This window comes from Hermetia illucens, chromosome 1 (genome assembly GCF_905115235.1).
Source record: "Hermetia illucens chromosome 1, iHerIll2.2.curated.20191125, whole genome shotgun sequence".
NCBI classification, from domain to species: Eukaryota; Metazoa; Arthropoda; class Insecta; order Diptera; family Stratiomyidae; genus Hermetia; species Hermetia illucens.
Window position 1 is genome coordinate 212,680,935 of NC_051849.1, and position 24,398 is coordinate 212,705,332.

Below are 24,398 nucleotides of genomic sequence, written 5' to 3' on the forward strand. Positions count from 1 at the left end.
TTCAAACACATCACTACCAGCTTCGTCAGCCCGTGCCACGTTCATTTGTGCAAGAGCTAACAATGAACAGCGCTTCCTCGGGTTTTTATTAGACGTCAGTGATCTCTTATACATGGAGACTGGGCTGTTGAAGCATGTTCTCGAACTCATCAGAGTGGGCAGATAGATTAGATAGATAGTTTGGAGGAGCGCACCAGCTATACACTTTCATTTTAGCTCACAGAATGCTACATCATGCAATCCAGTATGATTTGACCACCACACGCTTATGTTACTACTTCATCAGTTGAATTCGCCTTGTCCAGTGACAATCTGACTAGAGATTGCATTTGTTAATATGCAGCATTTCTTCTTTTTCTCATTTTTAGCACCCTTCAGGTTCTTCAATGAAATCCCAACGTTTTGTTTCTGGCTGGAGTGAATGGGAATTCGTTGTCGCATTGATTCAAGGCAATCGGCGTATGCAAATTTTAAACAATGTTTGCTTTTGCCGTCACCGAATTTGATGTTCAAGGTCGGGGTCAACCATAGTAAAATCAGGAAAGTGGACTGGTGAATAGCTGAACTCGAGGAGTTTGTTAAAAGCTGCTGCCGGGAAAAGATAAGTCGGCTTGTCGCCATGTACGTTCGTTTGCTGTAATTACGCTAAAAACTAGATGTTCCCTGTTGCCGTGAGGGAAGCTGGAGATATCGTGCGTTCTGCGCTCGTGAAAGTGTCATTCGTGTCATTTTCTTGGTCTACAATTCGACCATTATTCCGATCCGTCCATTTTGTTTCCATCCCACACAGGAAGCACACAATTTAGTTTATTAATGATTCTCACGAGTCGACATTGATGGCTACTTCGAATTGTCCCACGAAACGTAATCGAGGGGAGACTTTCCGGAGTAGTCGAGAACCAAGCACAACGATACGGTAGGTGTCTTGATTTTGTTGACATCGTGATCCCTGACTATGCAACGCAATAGGAAAACCCAGATTTTCATTTCCGACTGCAAAAAGGTAGGTGAATTGATATACCCAAACACCCCAGTGGTATTTCGAACACTCTTGCTTGGGGATCCCATCGGCAGGGATGGTTCGCTACCCTTTTTTCCAGGGAAGGCATTGCGTTCGCCCGAGATTATTACCCTGATTTGACTCAGGTACTCATTCAGAGTTGAGTCGACTGGTATCCAACGTCAAATCACGATACAAATCCCACTGTCATCAGTGAGTTTTGAACCGCGACCTTCCGTATGACAACCTTGTGCTCTAACCACTCAGTTATCCGGACACTCTCTTTTAAATGTACTACTTTCTTATGCATGAATTATATACACTTCCTCTTCCCCACCTTTTCTCTAATCCGCAAAACTCATACAAAATAAAGAGCGCTCTCCAATAGAATGGCCTAAGAATATCAAGACAGGGTGGGAGCTCCAAAGGCCGCGCCTCACTAAACATCTGAGGCAGGAGACGTATCGACTCCGCAGTTTTACGGTTCCACGCGGGCAGTCAAGTCTTTATTTATTTTATTCCAATTTCGAGGTTTAGCTCACATGTTGATCTTTCGTGAGGTTCGCGCGATGTCCCATATTTATTTGATTTTCAGGTTCTGGTGCTGACCCACGCATAGGTATAAGGTCACGAAGTCGAAGTATAGCCAGCATAGAGGTAAGCAGGCGTGTGTGCATGGAACACTTCGGTGGAGCTTCGCCAATTTGCGGGCGGATTTCACGGTAAATTTCGTCCAAATTTCTTTTCTTTTTTTTAGGTTTGGGATAATTTTCCCCTCTTGGTTATCTCCGGCCACTAAAGGTGTTCTTAAGGCTATCACTCACTTTCACTATGTCATTACAAGGTTCACTTTGAAACCGGACGGAAACGGAAATCTTGAGAGACTCTTAAAAAATTGAGGTGGATTTGACTTTATTTTTTTGCTCCAGTTAACATATAACATACCTCAGTTACGGGTATTTGGTGCTTTCGGCAATGTAGCAATGTAGCCTTTTTCGGGATTAATTTGATCAAATAATGAATCCTATAGTGTGCATTCAGGCGAATTGATCGTGGCGGAGGGGAATGATATGCCGCATCCGTCAACGCTGCTGCGCATATTGTTGGCAACATGAATCCGAGAAGTCCAAGGCCAAGTTTAGCGGACCGGCTGATCGAGAGACAGCTGATGGGATTGGGAGAACAAAGAAAAAAGGAGAACGTGAGTTTTTGGCAACGGTGTCACATCGAACGGGTGGAGTATTTTTGGTTTTCCGCGATTTTCCGTAGTTAATAGTTTCGTACAGTTCTCTCTGAATTTTGTGGATTTTATAGCCTGAAAACTTGTAAAGTTAGTCACTGAGTGTGATAATAGTACAAAATTTTGGCTTAGTCGAGTGGTAGATTTTAATCGCAAAAAGTCCACTAACAGTGTGGAGTTTCTTTCCTACGGCAGTTTCGCTTGAAATTGTGTGACATCGAGTGCGGGCAGTTGGGAAATTACTAATAGTTTGGGAAGAGTTTTGCGTTCGGCGTAGGGGAGACGCTATGCTAGTTTCGACTCCAAGTGTTTTTGTTGATTTCCTTTTCGATTTTTGTAAATTGTACTACGATTCTGAATAAATACTGTTCGCGAAGAAGAACGAAATTGGGTGGACAGATGGGAACTGTGAAATCTTACGCATACAGCGCCTGATGTACATTTAGGTGAAGTTTAAAGGGAGGAAAGCTCCCCATATATGCAAAGGGAAGATTTAAAAAAAAAATTGCCATCGGATATAGTCGTGTAGGATATCAAATGAAAAGTCCTGGGTAGTACTTTCCGAAAGTGATATTAATTTTGGCGTGAATTGTAAAGTGCGTAAGTATGGAGCCAAAATGTAGACACTTAAAATGAGAACCCAAAAATCCGAAAAAAAATCAGGGTGGTGCGCTTAGATGAAATCTAGGCCTGAAAATATGCCCCATTTCGATATCTACTCAAATAAATTTACTAATAGAACATTACCAACTTTTAGAAATTTACTGAAAAACCCCCCTTAAATTCATCCTAGGACTTCTAATTTCGCACCAGCATATACACATGCCAAATTTTATGGAAGTTTAGACAATAACGCCAAAATTGTAGCAGTTCAAACTTATCAATTTCGTGCGAATTTACCACTTCCTAAGCCATACAAATAAGATGGTGACGTCATAACTAACGAGAATAATTGACATTCGAATGAAATATTAAAATTTCATTCGTGAAGGATCTATTTCTCCTCAGTTTTTTTTGTATTTGTTGTAGGTTAAGTTCTTCACATTTGCCTATAATATTAAACTCCGGGTGTGAAGCGTATGAGGTTGACCATTATTAATACATGGCTTTCCATCAAATGATTTATTTAAATAGCTTTCTAAAAAATAGAGGGCAATGTAATTTTTAACTATGAGACACGGAGCTGTCATGCACTCATCGCTCCTCACATCTTCTTCTTTTTCTTCAGCCTTTGTCCCATTCACAAGCGGGGTCGGCTCGTCGTGATCGAGACTTTTAAATGCCCATCCAGCGTATCAAGCCACCATTGTTTCGGCCGGTCTTTTGGTCGCTTACCATTGACTTCGATGTTCAGGGCAATCTTGGTAAGTGAATTCTCGTTAACGCGAATTACGTGACCTTACCATCGAAGACGCCTTTTTCGGAGTTTTTCCACGATCGGTGCAATTTCATATCATTCGCGAATATCCTCATATCGGATCAAAGCGTGTCACCTCACTAGTCCCACGCAGCATCTTCGTCTCTATTACCGCAAGACACCGTTCATTGTCTTTTATAGTGGGCCAACACTCAGAACTACAGAGAGCGGTATACGGACGACATTGCGGTGAATTTTAGATTTGAATCGTGGAATTGTGGAACGCCACATCATCCAGGTTGCGTTAATGCGTGAAGCAATTTCATCACGCAGCTTATTAGCTTTAGCTCGCGCTCTAATTTATCTCATTAGGCCATTGCGAATTTCTTTGTTCACTTGGTTATTTTTAAATGCGGTTCGGACCTACGCGTCGGTTTAAATACGTTGATTTTGTAAAAATTACACGTGAAGAATTGAAGCGCTCAAAGGCCGCGTACGAGAGAAGAATCTTCCGAAGAATTTTTGGCCCCCTACATGAGGATGGACGATTCCGTAGCTTACATAACGACAAAATCTTTTAGCGATACCACGACCGTTTTGTTGTGGATAAAATCCGGCTTAACTGGTTGCAGTAGGCGAGTCACTTAATCCGTATGGATGAGGATGATCCAGCCCGAAAAGTCTATAAGGGCAATATCTATGGTAGAAAAAGAAGACGAGGCAGACCCTGCCTGAGATGGAGCGATGACGTAGGTCAGGATGCCATACAGCTGGCGGTTATTGTGCCGTTGATGATTTCCTTTATTTATGGCTTCATTTCTTTAATAATTTTTATTTCAGTTTTGTTTAACTTATTTTTTATTACAATCGTTATTAATTTTATTTTAATTTCTTTTATGGCATTAGCCATTGTTTTTGATTATTATTTACAATTTCCCAGTTCTTATATTTTATTTAAATTAAGAAGAAATTGTGATGAGCTGCGGGAGGTATTTCTTTATTTTGAGGATCACGTTCCCTACTTCCTTTTAACATCCTACCAAACATAAAGGGACATCCTCAATCATTATAACTAAAGGCTGGCAAGGTAAGATATAGACCGGTTTTTGGCATGCCCACCCCATTTTCCATTATCAGTTTCACGTTCGTTGTGTAGTGTCTCTTGTTAATTTCAGGTTGTGGTACCATCCCAATCAGATAAGGATACGTGAAATTTTTGATAATGGCGTTGGGGGACTAAAGTATTCAAAAGACCACCAAAAATTCACGAACCTGGTAAGCACAGAAGCGAAACCCATCAGTAGAGCTGCACTAAGTGGAATAGATTTTAAAATATAAGCAAATGAATAGCAAACCTCTAATAGGGTCGTTAAAAATAAAAACGGTTGAAAATATTTTTTAGATACACCTTTCGTTAGCTATTGTTGTTCAACATTCAAAACAATCTGGAATGAGATATTAGATTTGTTCAATTTTATGACCGTATGTGGTGCTTTGCTCACAGTCAATCAATAAAAAATAATAATTCGCGGCCTACGATAATGGAGAAATAAATTTCAGAAAATATGGCTTATCCCACAATAGGCGCTAAGTAACTTACTACAAAACATGGTCCAAGCATTATATCTTTCATGCACTTACGAGTGATAGATGGAATTAAAAAATATCAGTACACGTGCATAAGTCCGTAAATATATCTTTGCAAGTATCTATTACATCAAAATATATAACAAATGCTTGGTGATTCAGATCGTAGAATTTGGAATTTATCAGTACACAATTAGATAATAGATATTTCTTTGAAAAACAAATGAATCTTTTTACATCAACGGAAGAGTACAAGATAAAATTGAAAGTTTTTACAATTTCTATCTTATCTTGGTATCTGCCATTGATTAAAATTGAGACAAAAATCGTTGAGTTATTTCTAATTTCATATCGCTGACTCCATATATTTATTTTATTAGTTTATAGTTTGTGACCAAACATCAGGGGAATTCCGGCATCCCTTCCGGATCTTGTACTTAGCGATTAGGGTTTTCTTCCGGCCCAAGTGTGGAGTCTTCTCGCTCAGAGTCACAATGACTATCTAGCGGAGTTTATCGACAACTCCATTGAATGTAGTCGAAACCGCCATTTTTAAGGTTTTGTGTAAAGAAAATCCTTATTAGAATCGATTCGATGTCTGCCTACTCGTCTGTCTGTCTTTTTGTTTTTTTTTTTGAAAAGAATGGAAATCTTCAAAAGACACGATCAATGCTGCTGATGTATGCTTTCGTGAAGTGAAGTATTTGAAGCACCCCCTTAATAATACTTGCTCTCACAGGCGACAAACAACCCATCCAATACGAACCTTTCCGACCAACAATAATTTCAGCGCTGCCTCCACTGGTAGTCACATTGTGGCCGTTTGAGTATTACCAAAGGCTTTTCCCAAACTTACGATGATTTATTCTTCCAGTTCCTCGAGTTTAAATTATTCTTTCAGCGCAGTGCATATTTCTTCTCTGGATGACTTGTCTGGATGATTCGTCAAGTTACTTGCACTGTATGGAGATCTCATACTCTTGGGCCCGAACTGTAGCATGTTTCCCCAAGCGAGCTCTTCACTTGGGCGCGAAAGCCTTCGGTTTGCTCAAGCTGGATTTTTCCACCTCAAACATGAGATCGCCTTTCTGGGTTCTTCGGATTTTGCTGACATTTCGACCCAGATTATTTAGGTCGTGCTCAGTTTTCACCTTTTTTGGAATCTTTGCGTTTGACAAATTGCCCTTAGTGGAAATAACAATTGCCTTTGAGCAACTTCACACTTTCGTTTTCTTCTTCGCCTTTTCATTAACGATCTTTGTCCATACACAATTTTGGTTCCTCTTAGGTTTCCCTCCGATTGTTGACGTTTGCACTTGGGGCACAGGTTTTTTACCTTCCGTGCTTCTAGTTTTGTTCTTCGGGGTGCAAGTGTACTTTCTTTCCTCTTAGGGGCCTGATGATTCCCGTCTTATACCGGACTCTTTTCTTTGCTGGCAGATCGCCAACGCTACGCTTCGGTGTCACTTGGGTCGCCTGTGACCCTGACTGCCTGTCTGCCTATCTATCACACCCGATTTATTCGGAAATGGTGGGACTGATCGTCGCGAAATGAATCCCTTTACATATAGCGTGACAACATTTTGTGTGGACTACAAGGGAGAGGGGCTCCCTATGCATGCAAAAGAGAAGTGCCAAATGTCAAGCATGTAAAAGATCTGATTTGATGTAAAAACGAAATCTCACAATAGAGCTAAAAACTTTATTACTTTTGTTGGTGATCTAGTATAGGTAAAGCTATCCCCAAGGCCTGAAAAGTAGCGAGATTTGACCATGCAGGTCCGTAAACACTTAACTGTGTTCCACTCATTTACGTGCTCTTGCATATTTCCATGCTTATCAGGGTCAGAAGGATGTGCTAACTTTCGCTTTCTCTAATTTTATTAATCTTAAAGGTATTTTCACCAAACTTTCCAGTTTCATGTTCTATGATACAATATCAATTTTACGATTATTGATCGGATGTCAGGGAGTACCTAACATGACTGCGTTTTGTAAAAAGTAACACCCCCTCCTTATATGTATGCGAAAGTATTATAGGCTGTCGGGTGATAAGCAGAATCGTGTAAATAACAGAAATTGATTCCAAAAGGACTCAGTTTAGAAATTTTCCCTATTTCTAGTTCTTAATATTGACTGGACAACCAAGTGTCATCGACTTTATGCTTTTGTTTTAGAGAAGGGATGCAAATACGAAAAAGATTTCTTTTTAACCAAAATGGTGATGAAGCATATTTTAAGGATTTTATTTCACTCATCATTAGTAAAAAAGTGACTCCAGGACAAAGCACAGAACGTAAATAAAACATTTAATAATCCATTATGACCGCGTTTACCCTCTCTTATTCGGAGAACATGATCCAGTCTCTTCTGTCAAAGGGAGAAATATCGCCAGGTGTAAGTTATTGCATTTTCTGAGAATTAAACCTTGAAAATGCTACACAGGCTTCGATAAAAATGATGATGAAAGATCGGGACCGGAACCAGCTGATCAATACACAGCAGATTAGCTGGACCGGGAAGTTGATGGTGTGGACATTTTCATTTTGGACGGGGATATTTGTGGCGAGTGATTCTGCGACGTGAATTATTGTTGAAAAGTGTACTTTTGAGCGTGTTTTTAGAAATCATTCAAAGTAGTGCAGGCTTGTGATATAACGCAAGAAAAGCAAACATTTAGGGAAATTTTAATTTAAGGAAGGAAATATTCAGACAGGGTGCCAGTCATCATAGAAAAGTCCCCGAAAGCGAAAATTGGCAAGTAGTAAGTTTTTGTAGGAGGGTTGGTGTACCATTCATCATATGTAGTCATTCAGTAAGTCTCAGAATTCTAATCAGTTAACGAAATTCAATGAAACTCTCTCTGAACTGTATTGCTTTGGAATAGATTTCCCCCCCCCCCTTTTTATGGATAATTTGGCAATTTTGTCAAGTTCTTCAATTACCGCGAAAGGTGAAAATGTCTTGAAAATACATTCTAAGCTATGTATGTGTTTGAATTTAGCTCAATGTTGGCGAAGCGATTGTGGAAGTGGTTAGTATTCAGGATGAAGATGCTTTCGCGGATTGAGGTCTTGAGATCATTGATCTCGTTCTTAAGGATCGAGTACTGCGGGGAATATCTATTCTTAAATAGTCTCACCCGTAGGGTTTTCTTGTAATCTTGTCTTGAAGGATATTGTCCGGGAGGGAGATAAGGTTACGGAAGCGTAGAGGAGTTGTTGGTATGAATTCGTCACATGCTATCTGAATTGCCACAGTATATTAACGAACTGCGCTATTAATGGTATAATTCGAAACTCACTGATTCAGAGGGAGTTGGAGCTGGGAGAGCTTGACTTTGAGGGATTGGTTTATGAGCCGCCACTTGGCACTCCTGAAGTCCGAAGCTGTTAGCGGCGCTGGGCGGATGGCCCGATTAAGTAGTTGGATGCCGAGGACGATGGCATCCCAGGCATGCCAGGAACTGTTTCAAGTAAAGAGGCGATTTGAATTGGGATTTAAGCTGATGTTGCTGCTTATCAAGGAGTTATTGAGGTATGAGTGGCTGTTCTTTACATTGTATGTAAGGCGTGCCGGGTTAAAATGTGGTCAACCAGCGATGCAGTTCGCGACCATTATTATTAAGGTAGAGGTCCAACCAGGAGGTGGGTCTGGCGTTTAAGGCGCTTTCTAAAATGATTTGGTCTACCCAAAAGGATTTGATAGTAAATAGGCCGCTTGGAGCAAAAAGTTGATTGTGACAGTAGAGGGAAATGAGGTAGGAAAAGCCGGAGTTGGTTTCAATCGAGATGATGGAAACCTCTAGAGATTTAAGGGCATTGCGAGAAGAAAGGACTGTGTAGCAAGGAATTAGTCAGAAACCAGAATTGAAGTGCCTCTGCAAGCTATGGGGGGGGGGGGGGTGGCAAGGATGATGGCTGTCTGTGCGGAATAAGTTAGAATTTAGAAAGATGGGTTTGTATCTATAGCGAAACCTGGTTTCACCATTTGCGGATTATATTCGATAAGGAAAAACTGCACTAGAGAGTTAATGTTTAACTCAATAATCCTAATATTCATGATTTGATGCCATAAGGCTGATCATCGTGTTGAACATCAACATCATGAACTGGGATGGCTTGGTTAGAAGGTACGTGTGGGGCCGTATGGCTTGGGTTGCCGCTGCGCAATGCACCAGCGAAAGACACGGAAGGCCTAGTGAAAGAAGGCGTTGAAATCAAATACGCCCAAGTGTGTAGGATTGGGTTGGTCCGGGAAGGAGGGGCTCTTTTTTGGGCACTTCTCCTCGCCACAAATAGGTGTCTTATTTTCACGAAAGTAAGCATAGACCAACATTTTTTTCTTTCTATGGTAGTAAGTAAATAAATACATATATATATATTTTCTAACAGGTAAAATGGTCTCTTGGAAGAAGAGCCAACCTGGCAGACACGTTAGTCGATGAGGATGGTCAAGCTTTCCATCTTTCTTACAGGATTTTGCGGAAAATAATATACTTCCCTTTGCTTTCCAACAAAAGAGATCGTTCGCTCTAGTGAAGCAAGGTGGATGTACTGCATTACTTTGTAATATGCTATTCATAAATGAACCTCCTTTTCAAGTCGTTTTTGCTATCTTCAACATTTTAAAGTCCTGTTCCTAGAATTTCAAGAAAAAGTGACAATTTTCTTTAGAAAAACTTTGAACGCCTGTATCTTGCCTAATTTGTGATCATTAGTTCAGAACATGAGAAGAACTGAAGAGCGGTACATGGATTGTGGGGTCAAAAAGTGATGAAAATTGAGGAAACAATTGTTCTGAAGAACTTCGAAAACTTCGAGCAAAAGGAGAGAGTGATAACCAGTTTGGAGGGTGAGAAGGGCTAAATCTGAAGTGTCAGAGAGGAAAGACGATGTTGCCTTGAGGTGGGTATGAACAATTGGTGGCTGTCCTGGAGGAGGGAGGGGGGTTTAAATTGAAATGGCAGGTGGTTTGGGTTAGCTGTGGGAAAATTGAGTGCAGTAGCGAGCATCTCTGTTGACACCGATCTTTTCTGTTGACACCGACTGGAAGCCCAGCGCTTCAAGTATGGAAGGTTTGTGGATTTGTTATATTATGTTCATTGTGATTCCTTTTGTAAATAGCAACTAGTGCTTATTCATTGTGTATATCCAACCCCCATTCACTTCGCTGTGATAGTAACCTTTTCTGTATATGATGCAGTCACTTTATGTGAAAGAGGCAACTCCATTGATAATTGTACGATTTCTACCAAAGTTTCCAGTATGATGTTTCAGGTTATCACCTAGTTGAGTGCAATTTTAATTGAGTTTAAGGAGAGTTGAATGGAGTGCTATTCATCATATGTAGAATAGAACAGATTTGAACAGACAGAGTTCTAATAAAATAACGAAATTCAATGAAACTTCTTTTGAACTGAATAGCATTGAAATAGATTTCTGACGAAAAAAAAAACCTTTTTAAGGACAATTGGAAGACTTTTTCCAGTTTCGAACCTACCAAGAAAGGTGAAAATACCTTGAAAATACAATCTAAGCTATATACCTGAAATATATCATGTATCTTCGGTCATAGTTTATTATTGGTATACCAGCGATACTAAAAGTTCCAATATTTTTTTATTAACTTCCTCCTCAAACGTAAGGAGGAAATCAGAATACAAGGTAGCAAATACTACTTTAGATATGCATTAATGACGTGTCATTTAAATTATGACGAATCTTTTTTTGATAATATGCATTCTATCGCATTATTATCATCATTGAAGTAATCAATATAAATAAAACTTCATAAAAAACAATAACAATCAACAACTGGTTTTGTCTGACTTCGTTATCAATGACTGGCGCCCATTAAATGGGATAACCCTCTCGATAGACTCTATTATCTTCGAATATACTTAAAAAAAACACTTTGAGGTGCAGAAAAAGAAGTGGCTTTTATTTTTCAGACCGAGAGAAAGTCCGTCCCGAGTCGAAAGATTTGAGATATGGGATTTGTCATTTCCGCTCAGCCACACGAGCATTCCCGTGCTCGGAAATTGGCAGCACGACCTTAAAAGTCATTTATGGTAGATCTTCATAATCACGGATATATGACGTGATCCTGAGTGATATCAGGCGCTGAGTACAGTTTCATACCCTTACTATTCGCAACGGTATGGAGTATCAGAGGTGTAGCTGATCTTATTGCATAGACAAAAAAAGTTAGTTCTAAATTTGCTGAAATTTTTGTGAAATTATTTTTTTTGTATTTTTTTAAAACCTGTTATTTTTTAAGGTTTTGTGTAAAATAAAAGACTATAAAAATCGGCTTACTGCCTATCGCTCTTCCTACCTCTCACGAGCATTTTCTCAGAAACGGTTACTCTTATTGATATGAAATTTGGCATCGCGCTACGTTGAGTGTAAAAGAGAGGGGAGAGTAGGGTTTAGGGTCGTGTACAATTTTTTTCATCGTCTATAGTCATGGGCTGCCACTATACGGTGTATTTAAATAAAGTTAATGACAGTAATTTGCTATACTTTTTTATAAATTGACTGAAAACCCATCCGGAAATGTTATGGAGAGATAGTGTAAATTTTCAGGAAGACTTATATTGTTTAAATTGAAATGCCCTAAATACTTCTGCAGATTTTGGTTAAATATTTATTCTGTTGAATATTTTTTGTCATATTTGATATTAATTTTTATTATAAATAATTCATATCTTCATAAAACCATCCTAATGAATCTTTGAATTGAATTTTAAATTTGATATTAATTTACACGATTTTAACCTTGAGATCTATATTTTCAGCGAAATTCACTAAAAAGGTTCATAAAGATGTTCACGACATGTTTTAACAATTGATTTAAAGGCTACTGACAGATAATAATAGATAAAATAATCAGAACACAATCGCAGCTACTGTTGTAAGTGACAAAATAGAGTATGTTTAGAATTCACGCCATTCTAGTCGGTAGCAAGGGGGAATGTAGTGGAAATCAGATATAGTCTCATTGTGAAAATCAATACCACGATATTAAAAGAGAAGGCGTGATTCGACTTGGGAAAAAATTGTCTTATAAGATGTAGATAGGAGTGGCAAGATGGATGATGTTCTGCGAATGATCATTTTCCGCTGTTCAGTATAGCTAGAGACTCCATAGACTGCTTTATTGCCTGTTTCCACTATAGACTCGGTATTCACAAAACTCCAACCACCATCTGAAGAAATGTATTGCAACCATTTGTCTCTTCCAGTCCTTTCTTCAACACAATTGTTTGCGGAACATCTGTTTCCTCGGCAGCGGGAAATATGTACAATTGCACCTGCCCTTAAAAAAAGGAAAATCTTCCTTATCTGACAGTTGAAGGACTGTCTCCATCCTTTAAATCTCCGCCAAAATCTTCGGGCGACCGGACGGAAATTCTCCATTCTGGGTCATTTTGAATACTTCGGGCTTGAGAGAGTCCCCTTTTTCTCACGCCCTCTTGGCAAGCTTAAATAGGACCAGACTTACAATATGGAGAGAATCACATGTGTGCGGACTATGATGGCTATTCAGTCATCCCCAACAAACGCCCTCATCGTGATCTTGTATTTCTTTCTATTCAACCCCATATCAAATACATTGTATTGTCCATTGCTCTGGAAATCAGGTAGCGGAATAGCGAGACCTTACAACCATAGTAACATTTCGCAGGAATGGAAGACCGAGAAGTCCTTTCGCCATCATTAAGACGACAAAACATCCTTTTTGTTGTTTTAATATAACAAAAGCCAATAAAATTAAGTGTAGACATTTCTCAATAGAATTCTTCTTCTTCTATTGATCCTGAAGCCGGGTAGGCCGATAGGCGAGCCAACATCCTACAGTCCTATCTGTCTTTTCAATAGAATAGGTAAGGTTCTCGATCAGATGATATATAACCGGCTATATCAAATAATTGATAGTGATGGATATTTATCAGACAGGCAATTTAGCTTCCGGAGGACCGGGCCGAAGACATACGATATTACGGCAGGAGTTCCACAGGGGTCTGCTCTGGGCCTTTGCTATGAAACATAATATATGATGGGGTTATACGGCTATCAATACCTAAGTAGGCGGTTCTCGTGGGATTCGCAGATGACATTGGGGTGGCCATAATATCCAATCACCCTGACGAAGTAGAGATTTATGCGAGTGACACTATCTGTACAATTAAGTTTTCGTTTGAGGACTTCGGGCTGAAGCTTGGCGAACAGAAGACAGAGCTGGTACTTTTTACAAAGCGACGAAAACGAAAAACCATCCAGATCTGTATCGGTTCACATTCTGTTCGCTAAAACACCTGGGAGTAACTTTCGACTCAAAGTTTAGTTTTACATCCCAATTAAAGCTTACTGGGCAAAAAGCAGCGACCATCAGTTCAACATTACCAAGGATGCTTCCAAATATAAGCGCCTCGAAACACAACAGACGCTTGTACAAGAAGCAGGAAGCAAGCTTTAACAAGTAAACTGAGCGAATGAGGTCATTGACTGCATGGCAAATAGCATGGGACCAGACGAAGAGTGGTCGGTGGACATACAGGCTAATTTTTAACATAAGGATGTGGACTACACGAAACCACGGCGAGACGAGTTACGAATTGACTCAACTTTTAAGTGGTCATGGCGGGCACAGAAAGTACCCCTATAGGTTTGGTGTGGATGAATCGTCAGATTGTCTTACATGTGAAGGTGCATCAGAAAATGTAGAACATGTTTTCTTCGTCTAACCAAGATTCGAAATCCAACCGAGAAACCTCGGGATTGACTTGGGGTCCCCGTTAACAGTGGAAAATTTCGTTAGCTATATGGTGAAATCGGATACCGCGTGGAATGCAGTAGTTGGAACGGTGAAACGGATACATCAACGGCTAAAAGAAGCAAAAGCTGAACGGAGGCGCAGAAGTCAAGCTAATGCAACTAACACCATAAAAACAGAAGCAGCTATTCTATGAACAGTTAATAAACTGAATAGCCTCGCAAAGCAATATCAGAACCGTGGTTCTGCGGGGAGTGTGTACATAAAACAGTGGAGGTTTTAGTCAGTAAAAGTCCGGCATGCGCGTCCTCGATTCTAGGTCCTAGGTGCATCACGCACTGTCGATTTGCTTCGTTCTTCCTTCACCTTGGCAAACTCTCGCCTGTTCGCGTCTCGCAGCCTAGCACTCTGCCTCATGCCAACTGGACTGCCCCTCCCTCACTGGCCCCGTCTTTTGCCGCAATGGCCAGGGGTCGAGCAAGACCCGAAACCCTTAGCCCTTTAGCGCCTGCACATTCTTCCATTCCAATGGCCTTCTTCATGGAAGCCAGGTCTCTATTCAATATGTCTTTCTCCTCGCTGTGGAGCTCAATTTCCGACTTCTATCACAACTATCTCCGTCTCCCCCATGAAGACAAACCGGAAGCGTACCTACAATTCCTCTTCAAATTGCTAGACAACCAAAACCAATTGCTAGACTTGCTTGCTTGCTAGACAAACCAAAACCAAAAATATTCAACACTAATTCGCTCATTTCTAACGACAAACATTTCGCTCTCCACAAGCTCTTAGAGGATTCCAATCCTAATCTCGCTCTCCTAAACGGAATCAGACCCCCAACGTAAAATTACATGCGCCCGGTTACAGTATTTTCGCGGGCAGAGGCACAGCCATACTAGTCAAAGCGGGACTAAGGGCAAATAGTATCCCATCGGCTGCACTGGCGTCAAACTGCCGATTAGCAGTAGTCAGACTTCCTGTCAGGGGTGGTGGCGTCCTCCGAGTCCTGATAGGCTCTCTCTACTTCCCGGGCGGCACAGGTCGTCACCTCACTCCCACCCTGGACGAACTCTGGGAAATCGCAATCAGTTTCGACGCCTTCATCCTCGGAGGTGACCTCAACGCGAGGCACGTATCTTGGGGCGACTGAGTTAACAACGAAAATGGGAAAGTACTCTTCGATTGGTTCCAGTCAGGCCCATTTCTTAGCGCGGACATCATTTTTTCTTAGACGGCTTTATAATCTCGTCCAATTTCTCAGCATGTGTCACTAGCTGCTCCTCTTTAGGAGCCCACTCGGACCATCATGCCCTGCTTTCGAAACTACAATCGACAAGCACGCTTCAGTTAAAGAACCTGGTTATTACAAATACGCGTACCTTTCCCCCTCAATCCTCCTCTTAGTCCGCGATAGAAACAGACTACTGCAGCGCAGGAAACGTTTATTGCAACGCTGACTACCGTCTCCTCTCCGAGATCATCAAAGACCTGTCCAGCAAAATCGATGCATCTATTTGGTCCAAAGTGAATACATCTTACAAGAAACTCCTCAAATCCCTCTAACCCAGCCCACAAGTTTTCTCAATAATTAATCGATTGGCCGAGAGAAAAAAATATACTAACTTCAACCAAATCCCGATAAAAATAGGTAACCTCTAGTGTCACTCCCCTGAGGAAAAAATATCTGCCTGTGTAGACTATTTCAGCCACTTATTCAGAGCCAAATCGCCAGCGGACCCCATCTGGAACTCGATGATCGCCAATGCTGTCAGCGATAAAAGATTGAGCTTGGAAGGGTCTTACTTTTACCCCTTTTCTCCCAAATTCCCGGCTGATACAGTAAGAACAGGCCAGTTCGCCTCCTTCTTTATCGCCCTAGAGGAAGTCGAAAATGCAATCTCCCGGTGCAACAATAAAAAATCTTCAGGCCCCGATGGCATCCCTAACTTTGTTCTGCGGAAGTGTGCGCCTACCATCAGTGAACGTCTCACCATCCTCTTCAACAACTGCCTGAACAACGGCCACTTCCCGGTATCTTGGAAATCAGCCCTCTTCATACCTATCCCTATTTCTCTTCTTTCCAATATTGGAAGAATCTTCGAACGTATCCTACTAAGTCACCTCAATAGACACTACTCCACCATCATTCCACTTAATCAATTCGGCTTCGAAAACCTCAGATCCACCCAGCAGGCAATCCTGTACCTGCAAGACCATATCCTCAATCAACTGGAAAACAGGCATTGCACCGTAGCCTGTACCTTAGACCTCGAAAAGGTGTTTGATTCAGTTTGGAAAGAGGGATTGCTCTACAAACTAATCCAGTCCAATTGCCCCCTCCCCTTATTCAGAATCCTCGCAGACTTCATCTCCAACAGAACTTGCCACGTGCGCTTCGATGGACTACGCTCCATCGACTTCCCAATAAACTCAGGAGTCGCTTAGGGATCTATTCTAGGCCACAAACTTTTTAACATCTTCCTCCACGATATTCCCCTCCCTCCCGTAAACTTATCCCCCACGACAACGGCAATTCAGGCAGCCCCTCTCCCGCCCTCTTCCCCCAACGACAATGGTCCTCCCACGTCAGGAGGGATCCTCTTCGCGGATGACATCATCCTATATGCGAGTGGTCTCAGGCCCTCAATAGCCTCCCTCTCTCTCAATATCCTAACCAATAGGGTCATTGCTTATTTCAACCGGTGGGCATCTGAGCCGGTCTACCATACAGAGATTCCAAGTCGCTTTGATCTAGCACTTGCAATTTACGTAACCAATCTTATTGTTTCGGATGGACATTCTAGCCTTCTCCTACTTTCTGCCACTTTCCACACCCTTGGAAAAATGGGCAAAGCAAATTGTAGATGTGAACTACCCTATTTAGCTTCTTCTTCCTTTTATTTTAAAAGGTTCGAAAGATTCGTGAATGACAGGTTGGCCGCGCATTTCGGTCACCACCTAATGAACAATATGGTTCCGTGAAACACCCATTTATTGTCTTCAACCTACTCAACTTCACTAAGTTTGTCGCTTAATGTCTTGATCGGTCAATTTTTCTAAGACCTTTGATTCCGTCAACTACTCCATGATGCCCTCAAAACTCTTTTTAAAAAACATCCCACCAGTAATTATCATCTATCTATCAAACTATCTTTTAATGGTCGCTTATCCTGTTTTTTCTCTCCTCCTTTTGGGGTTCCCCAGGGGTATGGACTAGCCCCCTTATCTTTTCTACTTTTTGCCAATGGCTTCCCTTCATTATTCCCCTGCCTGGGCTTACTCTATGCAGATTACTACGCTTTCCTGCAATATAATTTGGACAGTTTGATGCATTGACACAATGAGGCTTCTTATCTAACTGTAATTTCGCGGTGTTTCTTGCGATTAAATTGTTTGAAATAATTAAGACTTGCCTTTTCTATTCGTTAGTGATATTTTTTAGTCTTGCAAACACCGATATTTCAGGAACCACTTGCTCCCTTCATCAGTGCTAACAAAACTCAGAGTAGAAAAGGGAAGTCTTAATTATATCAAACAATGAATCTTTATGAGCTAGATTTTCTCCTGATAAATCTTTAATGTTCGTATAAATTTTTAAATTATCTTTTTGGAATCTATGAACTTTATTTAATATTTTTTTATATGAATTATCATTTTGGCAAATTCGGCAGTAATTTCAGTAATTGTACTTCAGTGTCTATTGCAATCATTACACTCATTCGACCAACGATATTCGATAAGATAATTACGGACATTCTACATACGTACAAGTGCATGCATGCCAGTATCTATGTCATGCCCAAATAATTAAATTTAGGAGTAAAATACAAATGTAAGTGAAGAGTTCCGGAGATGATAAAACTGAATTTATATACATTTCAGTAGCTGGAGGTCGAATGATTCAGAGTTTGAACCTGGAGCTGGCTGCAAGTGTATCTAATTGTTGCCGCAGTTACTAGGATGAAAAATATGGATAATTCCAACTTTACAGATATTTATAGTATCTGATTTCATAGAATAATGATAGATGGATTGGTCGGTGGTATCTTGGATAAGATTTGTACGTATTACAGAAGAAAGGTCGATCTAACGACTGAGGTTAAATTTTGATCCGTAGATAGAGCATAAATCATACTCGTGTCTCCACGTATTAATATAGTGTGTCTCGCCATGTATAAAAGCTTGAAACACCTCATTCGAAGATAACAAAAGCGATACTGTTTCGATAGGACGTAGCATGCACGCACGAATATATCATGAATATATAACACAAAACTTGCAAAACCCCCAAGATCACAGGGGCTTCAAACAAATCACACATGTCTACTCATATTTTAGGGTGAAAACGTGTGAGAATTACCGAATTTCGGAATTTTCCGCAAAATTATGGAAAGATACACTAAAGTCGATTGACATGTTGCCTATAATTTGTTTCCAGTGTTGTGTAACACAAATAAGGTCACGTTGAATAAAACACATTGGCCTTAACAAATAAATCATAAAATTGAATCGCGGTTGGTGCACTTGGTTAGTTGGCGTATCTATGACCAATGCACTTCATGAAACACTCATAAAAAGATATTTTTACGTTTTCTTGATTTATTTGGATTAGAAAAATGACTTTAATTAATTTAATCGATTCATAGAGTTACTTTGGTCTTGCCGGATTCGCAGTCTTTTTGCTTAACATCTCTTTAGTTGGTTTGAGCGGTGCTGGGTTTCGCGACGAAAGTAGTTCTTAATTGTGCACTTAAGTGAGCCGAGATAAGCTTTAAATACCTTGAAATAGATTCTATGCCATTTCAGGCAGGTTCTACTATAATCCGGTATATTATGAATTAGAAAGTTTTAAGGGAACTTCTTTGCACACTAAGGCCATGTGCAAAGTATCTTTTTTTGGGTTGGCTCCTATAATCTAACTTATCGACTTAAACGTGATTTACCCTTTATAATCCTCTTTGAATAGTCAAACACTTGCAATAGTCGTTATTTTGCATGGAATTCGTATCACTTTAGGAAACATCCAAGGTTCCAAAGAGCAAACACAACGATAAACGCGAAATTAAGTTCAAGTTTAAACGCAAGACGAGGAACAACAATAGATCGTAACATTCAACAATCAATCGCGGCACTAACAAAACTGATTAGGAGAGAACTTATTCGAATTATTTGTCGTTTCTTAGTATCAAGATCGCGTTAATTACACATTACTTAGTTCTATATGTGTTAGGATTGTGCAGGTATGAAATGAGCTTGTTCGACGTATACACTACGCTCGACGCGGCCTACAGGTGAAAACTGATTCGTCTGGGGCCACCCGCTAAACCTTAAAAGCGAAATAGAGTTTTCTTACGAAATCTTATCTTGTCGCGGTACAGAGATATCTGTGTACGTCGCGGAGACACTTAGGCTATTGTTGTGCACTAATTGTTTACCTGTAGTTTTAGAAGATCTTAGTAAGGTGCTTGCAGTTATTGGGAGATGTCTGCAAGAACCGAAAGGGGAAAATAAGGTGATTCCAATTGTGATATGGGAGGAATTCCAAGAATGGTTGAAAACATGCTTTGCGAGCCTATTAGCAAGCATGGAATAAACAAGCAATGATAAGTTCACTGTTGATTTTCTCTTGGAGCATTTATTCAATAGTTAAATTCGGGATTCGTATACGGTATTGAGAGCTGAAAAAGGCCACTCTCATTACAGAAGAGGATCCTACTATCCATTCTACAACTATATTTTCCTCAGTTACCATGAGAAACCCAGAGTATTTTAGGAAGATGAATAGCCATTATTTGCTGGTAAGATTTTTTCTGGATGACCTAGTAGTTAACCCCTCCTGCGCAAAGCACTCCAGATACTCTCTCTATTGACGCTGCCGAAAGTTTTCTCCGAATCGATGAAGAGCGGGTACTATTATCAAAGTGACATATGATGCGACAAAATGTCACGTGCTACATCGAGATTAGTGGTAATTTTCGGAGGAAAATGAAATCTAAAGTGGAGTGCGATGAGGCTGCATTTTGTCGCCAGTACTATTCCTTTCAACTCTGCCATGTTTTGTAAATACCATGCTGGTCCCAAGCCAAGGTAAAAGAAGATGGTTTGAGGCAACGTATTCGTGAGGTCTTTTTCTTCAGCTTTTGTCCCGTTCACAAGCGGGGTCGGCTCGTCGTGATCGGTTTCACCATTTGGCTCTATCGAATGCCTGATCTGGATGCAATCTTGAGGTTTTAAATCTCCATCCAGCGTACCAAGCCACCGTTGTTTAGGCCTGCCTTTTGGTCGTTTACCATCGACTACGATGTTCAGACCAATCTTGGTAAGTGAATTATCGTTAGCACGAATTGCGTGACCATACCATCGAAGACGCCTCTCTCGCAACTTTTCCACGATCAGTCAAACCCCATAACGATCGCGGATATCCTCATTTCGAATGTGATCAAAACGTGTCACGCCACTAGTCTAATGTAACAGCTTCGTTTCCATTACCGCAAGACGCCGTTCATTGTCTTTTATAGTTGACCAACACTCAGAACCGCAGAGAGCGACAGGACAGACAACATTGCGGTAAATTTTCGATTTGAGGCGTTCGTTGATACATTGTGGAACGCCACTTCATCCAGGTTGCGTTAATGCGTGAAGCAATTTGATAACGCAGTTCTCCATTGGCTGATAACGTTGACCCAAGGTATTTAAATCGCTCAGTTCTGGGCAGACCATTGCCGCTGACAGTGATTGTGCCTGTTTCATGGGGATCGGTCGTCAAAAATTCAGTTTTGTTTAGGTTCAATCTGAGACCGTGTTGCATGAGACGATCATTCCTGTAGTACAATCCTTAATAAAAGAAACAGTGATCGGGCAAAGTGAGAAAAAAAATTGAGGTGGACGCCATTTGTAATGAACTTAACTGGGTAGGATGATCAGAGCGATCATCCTAAGTGGCCGACAACGACCTAGAGGGCAGAGCTATCGCAGAAACCTAAAAAAATTGACGAAGTTGACCGTGAAGGTCCGCCCGCAAAGATTGAAGCTCCATCAAATTGCTCGGTCGACACGTTCTTGCAGGCCTCTGTGCTAGCCAGGTTCGGGAATGTGGGGAGGGGGTCCTTTGAGCGCTTTGATCCTTCACGTTTCATTACTACAAAATTAACGTGTCTATTTCGATGCGTGGGTCCGCACCGGATTCCAAAATAGACAATACAAGGGAATTCGCCACGGCCTAACGAATAACGACCAGAACGCGAGCTAAAATTTAAAAAAACGGCTCGACCTCGCGTGGAGCCGTAATTCTCCGAACCCGAGTGCCGCGATCAAGGAGGGGAAGATCCACGATGGATCACAGTCCCGATTATTGTCTCTTCCGCCTCAGATCTTGAATGAGGCGCGCCCCTTGAGGCTCCCACTCTTCCTTGACATCCTCAGACCAGTTTGTCTTTTTGAGGATGTCCCTTTATAAAATTTCGCGAAGGGTTCACGATCTTTTTGAGTCCGGCTCCGAATCCGCTCCCAAAGATCAATGTCCGGCAAACGATCTCGGAACTGATCTCGGAGAGCGTCGCGCAGATCCGGCCATTGAGCGTCGGGGCTGTCTTGCCGATATTCCCAGTACCAGTCTGCCGCTTCTCCAGTAAACAAGGTGTAAGCGTATTCCCATAAAATAGAAAAATTCCCTTGCAGAGTCGAATGAGCTAAGGATTCGACTCGGAAAAGAAACTTTTCTATTGGCAGCGATCCCTGGAAGCCGTCATATTTAAAGCCTCAAGAGTTCAAGATGTGCGATATTTTGTCCGGGGACATCACGCTGCGTAATCGTCCCGATGAACTGGATGGAGAGTTAACGGGGGTAATGGCAATGAAAGAGAAACAGGTGCTGGGGGTCGATCCATTCTCGGAGGATTCTTAAGCGTGGAAGAATGCTGCTCCTCGTCCAACACCTCCTTAACGAGCATACTTAGCCTCGACATCAATCGGGCTTCTAAATATGACATCGACGGCGATTCCGGTGTCACATCATATGGTCCTTTAACTTGAGTCGCCATGCTAGAAGTTCCCTGTTGGGTGTTGTCTGTCGTTGGATAGGCGGAGTCTTCGCAGGTTGTCAAAGTCCAACGCTGCTTTGTCCGCGCCCCCGATTATGGGTCGACGCCCAGGCCCCTGCCTCTCGTTCGTCTCCATTCGACACAGGGTCACCTTCGTTCTCGGACATTTGTAATGAAATTATTGATTACGCCGAGAGATGAAAAATAATAATAATAAAAAAAAACACCCAAATTTATCACCCAGAAAATAAGATAAATCGTATTGAAAAAGAAAAGCGGAAAAAATAAGAAAAGAAAAGAAGAAAAAGAAAAAGAAAAAAAAATAACCAACCAAAACCACAAAACCAAAAGTAAAGTAAAAATGTACCCTAAGGACTCCTCTCTCTCTCTAAATGTCCAACTCCTTTAATTAATTCCCGCAAAACTTTAGGATGACCAAAATGCCATCCCAACCTCATAAATTGTTTTTTTCTGTGTGCAGAAAACTTCCACACACAGTATTTGTTCCTGAAGAAACAATAATCGAGTTGCTCCCCGTCGCAGAGTATTAAAAAAAAAACAAAAAACAAGCAAAAAGGGATCGCGAGAATTCAATCTTCCTCGTCTGAAGGCAGAGAACAAAGTGAAGATGAATCATTGAGGACGGAACGGCACAGTATGTAGCCGACTACCTTCGTATTCCATCAAGGATTCATTTCACCCGTCACTTCATCCCTACGAAGAAGAAAGAATATTTTATTTTTTTCAAATGTTGAAACGAAAAGATAGACGTTTCACATAAAGGTAGGGAAGGAGACTCCTCAGAAGCTCGGACGGCAATACCTTTCAGCTTATAGCCGCCAAGGCCCTAGATCCAGAGGCTTCTGGAAGGCAATCACCTACGACTACGATTCCAAAATAGCCAATACAAGGGAATTCGCGACGGCCTAACGAATAACGACCAGAACGCGAGCTAAAATTGAAAAATAAAAAGAAAACGGCAGGACCGCGCGCGTGAAGCCGTAAGTCTCCGGACCCGAGTGCCGCGATCAAGGAGGGGAAGATTCACGACGGATCACAGTCCCGATTATTGTCTCTTCGGCCTCAGATCTTGAATGCGGCGCGGCCCCAGAGGCTCCCACCCTTCCTTGACATCCTCAGACCAGTTTGTCTTTTTGAGGATGTCCCTTGACAGGTTCTGCGGGAGCAAGGAGGAAAAGAGAGGGAGGAAGTCCTCAAATTACACAAGAAAAAAAAATCCAATATATAAAACAAAAATAATCAAAAATCAGAAAAAAAAATTAAAACAAAAATTAAATCAAATTAAAAATCAACAAAAAAAGAAGAAATTTGAAAAAAAAACTTTAGACTTACTTTTGCAATGAAACACTCCGAGCTCGGCGTGGTAGTTGCTTCTATGGTGGGAAGAAATTAAGCACATTAGGAATTCATAAACAAAATTACAATTGTTTATATATTTCTCTTTTCTTTTTTTCTATAATAGCAAAAAAAAACCTCTTTGGGTTCGGTGACTTCACTGCTGTACGCAAGGATTTTCCCGATCAGGCTGCTAAAACCCACTACCGAATCCGGCTAGATGGCTGGTTTGTCGCAGGCAAGCCTCCCCGAAAATCTCACATCAATTGCAGCCGCCTCCTCGACCTTCTTCCGCTGCTTTCCGCTGCAACGATTTATTTCCACAACTTCCCACCGTCAATACCAATTGAAACCAAAACACGGCTAGTTTTCGAGGTAGTTCTGGAGGTTTGTATTGTCTGGAACGGAGACGACAAAGTGTTCGCGCCGTTCACGTCTTTTCAAAATCTCCTTTTAATTTTTTCACCAAACCACTTCCTCGTCACGAATTCGATTCTTTTTTTCAATAATTATTCAATCGAAATCTTGAAATATATCTATTTTGGGGAAAAGTAAATCATTCACAACCGTTCAATTCACTGTTCTAACTCTCCCGGCCTCTAACCGCTCCTCCACCCAGCACCGCTTCGCCTCCCGCTACCTTGCCTTGAACTCTGTCAGTTCATGTTGCGGCAACATGCGCATGTGCTGGCGGATGCGGCAAATCATTCGCCTCTGTCAAGATTAATTCGCCCGAATGCATTCAATAATGTGCAATCTGCGGCGAACATTAGGGTAATTGCACATTATGAAATGCATTATTTAAGCAAATTAATTAAGAAAGAGCTAAATGAGATTCCGCTCCCGTCGCGAAGCCGCGATCACTACACTTATTCGGGATAACTTCGAATACTACATCCTACATGATCACTCCCCTTCGTCAAGGGGGTCTAACTTGATTGACCTGGTCTCCTAGGTTGGCGGTTCGAAGCGATGATCATACAACCCGTCATCCATCGAAAGCATCAGACCTCATGTACAGAAACAGGTTAAACAGTC

At 41.2% G+C, this 24,398-nt stretch overlaps 1 protein-coding gene across 1 annotated transcript in view; it reads right to left on the minus strand.

Annotated features, from left to right (window-relative positions):
* LOC119659638 (pH-sensitive chloride channel 2-like) overlaps nt 1-19,233 on the minus strand; it is a 101,540-nt gene extending 82,307 nt beyond the window's left edge. Inside the window, exon 1 of the mRNA XM_038067851.1 lies at nt 18,909-19,233. The gene's annotated coding sequence lies outside the window, so the exon portion shown is untranslated. The remainder of the gene's footprint in view (nt 1-18,908) is intronic.
* Nucleotides 19,234-24,398: the final 5,165 nt, after the last annotated feature.